This window comes from Salvelinus sp. IW2-2015, linkage group LG33 (genome assembly GCF_002910315.2).
Source record: "Salvelinus sp. IW2-2015 linkage group LG33, ASM291031v2, whole genome shotgun sequence".
Classification (NCBI taxonomy): domain Eukaryota; kingdom Metazoa; phylum Chordata; class Actinopteri; order Salmoniformes; family Salmonidae; genus Salvelinus; species Salvelinus sp. IW2-2015.
This window is the reverse complement of record NC_036872.1, coordinates 30,897,708-30,900,593: the sequence shown is the minus strand read 5'-3', so window position 1 is coordinate 30,900,593 and position 2,886 is coordinate 30,897,708. Positions and strand designations below refer to the sequence as shown.

The 2,886-nt window shown below is 54.1% G+C and overlaps 1 pseudogene; it reads left to right on the top strand.

The window, feature by feature from the left end:
- Positions 1 to 2,886, top strand: part of LOC111957567 (dedicator of cytokinesis protein 8-like) — a 106,652-nt pseudogene that overhangs the window by 35,030 nt on the left and 68,736 nt on the right.

Here is a 2,886-nt window from a genome sequence, read left to right as displayed (position 1 = left end):
GGTGGAGGGGGGGGGTGCCTGTGAGGAGGAAGGGGTTGTGTGGGGGGCTGTAGGAGGAAGGGGTTGGTGGGGGTTGCTGTGAGGAGAAGCGGGGTTGGTGGGGTGGAGGGGGGGGTGCTGTGAGGAGGGAAGTGGGGTTGGTGGGGTGCTGTGAGGAGGAAGGGGTTGGTTGGTGGGGTGGGCGTGTGAGCGAGGTTTGTGGTGGAGGGGGGGTGCTGTGAGGAGGAAGGGGTTGTGGGGGGTGCTGTCGAGGAGGAAGGGGGTTGTGGGGGGGGGGGGCGGTGGGTGGCGAGGGAAGGGGGGTTGGTGGGGTGCTGTGAGGAGGAAGGGGGTTGGTGGGTGGTGCTGTGAGAGGAAGGGGTTGGTGGGGGGGGGGGTGCCTGTGAGGAGGAAGGTTGGTGGGGGTGCTGTGAGGAGGAAGGGGGTTGGTGGGGAGGGTGCTGTAGAGAGAAGGGGGTTGGTGGGGGTGCTGTGAGGAGGAAGGGGTTGGTGGGGGGTGCTGTGAGGAGGAAGGGGTTTGTGGGGGGTGCTGTGAGGAGGAAGGGGTTGGTGGGGGGTGCTGTGAGGAGGAAGGGGGTTGGTAGGGGGTGCTGTGAGGAAGAAGGGGGTTGTGGGGGGGTGCTGTGAGGAGGAAGGGGGTTGGTGGGGGGGGTGCTGTGAGAAGGAAGGGGTTGGTGGGAGGTGCTGTGAGGAAGAAGGGGGTTGGTGGGGGGGTGCTGTGAGAGAGGGGGTGGTGGGGGGGTGCTGTGAGGAAGAAGGGGGTTGGTAGGGGTGCTGTGAGGAGGAAGGGGGTTGTAGGGGGTGCTGTGAGGAAGAAGGGGTTGGTGGGGAGGGTGTCTGTGAGGAGAAGGGGTTGGTGGGAGGGGTGCTGTGAGGAGAAGGGGTTGTGGGGTGCTGTGAGGAGAAGGGGGTGGTGGGGGTGCTGTGAGAAGGAAGGGGTTGGTGGAGGGTGCTGTGAGGAGGAAGGGGTGGGGGGTGCTGTGAGGAAGGAAGGGGGTTGGTGGGGAGGGTGCTGTGAGAAGAAGGGGTGGTGAGGGAGGTGCTGTGAGGAAGAAGGGTTGGTGGGGGGGTGCTGTAGGAGAAGGGGGTTGGTAGGGGTGCTGTGAGGAGAAGGGGTTGGTGGGGTGACTGTGAGGAGAGAAGGGGGTTGGTGGGGGAGGGGCTTGAGGAGGAAGGGTTGGTGGGCGAGGTGCTCGTGTAGAGGAAGGGGGTGGTGGGCCGGGTGCTGTGAGGAGGAAGGGGGTTGGTGGGGAGGGTGCTGTGAGGAAGAAGGGGGTTGGTGGGGGTGATGTTGGTGGTGGTTGAAAACAGGACACAGCCTGAGAACTCAGAGCTGTCTAGTCATGTAGCTCAGTTGGAGTCTGATTCCATATGGACTTAGTACTCCCTGATTAACTATGATCTCTCCATGGTGGTAGGGGGCACCCTTTCACTTAGAAGTTACTGGGCTCCCCTGGAGTTGAAACCCAATAGTTATGGATTCCATGAGCTTGTCTCGATTCTCTTGATGTTCACACACAGTTAATCATCTATGGATGTCTTATCCACTGCGATAGCATAGCAAGTTACCGGCCTATACACTTAAAGTGCTGCAATTATTTGGAACACTGATTTAGGTCTACATGCAATACACTTGAGTAAAATTATTTTGTTGGGAGAATTCAACATTATTTGGGGATTTTGTCTCTCTTCCATCCTCTCCCTGCCCTCCTCTCTCTCCCTGCCCTCCTCTCGCTCCCTGTCCTCCTCTGTGTCCTAATACCAGTCATTATTATTACAGGTGAAGTCCCCGTCCCTGTCTTCCTCTCTCTACTAATACCATTCATTATTAATACTATTACAGGTGAAGTCCCCGTCCCTGGCGGTACTGAGTGATGACTCCAGCAGGACCCTGACCTCCTCTGACTTTGACCTCCGCTCTGGTCTGACCCCTGACCCCAGAGTGGAGGGGCTGCTGCACTTCAGTAACCATGACGACCTGGACAGGTTCAACCAGGAAGCCCGGCAGGGGAACCGCCACCCTGAGCTGTTTGCCCTGTACCCACCAGCCGACGACGTGAGAGAGGGACACACACATATAAATACAGTCAATGTTTCTGTGCATGCTTGACTTGAATTGAGTGGCTAGATCCATGACATTCCTTTGGTATTCCAGGATGATGCAGTGGAGATCCGGCCCATTCCCGACTGTCCCAAAGAGCACATGGGCGACCGGATCATCATCCGGTGTCAGGCCATCAAGTATGGGAATTACACTACCTTTCACAGAAGGAAAATAACTGTTTGCCTCTAGCTAACTAGCTACCTCTATGTGAGAATCAACATGTTGTGTGGGACAGGGTGGCAGAGAGAGGGAAGGTGTGTAGCCCACAGAAAGTTGGTGTGACAAGGAGAAGATTATCTCACAATATGAATGATGGGGAAATGTTCCCAGCATTTAGCATGCATTTGTCTGCTACTGCTACTGACAGACCATTGTTAAGTTGGAGACCATTCAGTTTGGTCTGAACCTTAGCCTTTAGCCTGGGAGCTCTGCAGTACAGTGGTTGTTACCTTTCCTTTAGACCATTGCTAAAATAGAAAATATAGGCTACTGATGGTGCCTTGAATACCGGTTTCTTTCATTTAATGTTCATGTTATGGGGATTTTATATAAAGGAAATTTGTCTTTTGTGTCTGTGAAAATTAAAGATTACTGACAGAGCCATAAGAAAATATTGCTTATTATCTGATCATATTGGAATATATTTGTTAGGTTTTCAGTAGGTTCAATTAGGTTCACTAGACTTATGGTCATTTAAATTTTTTCAATGAACATTCGAACAGTCCGGCCCTCGCTGTAGCTAAATTTTTTATTTGCCCCTCGTCCATTTGACTTTGAAACCC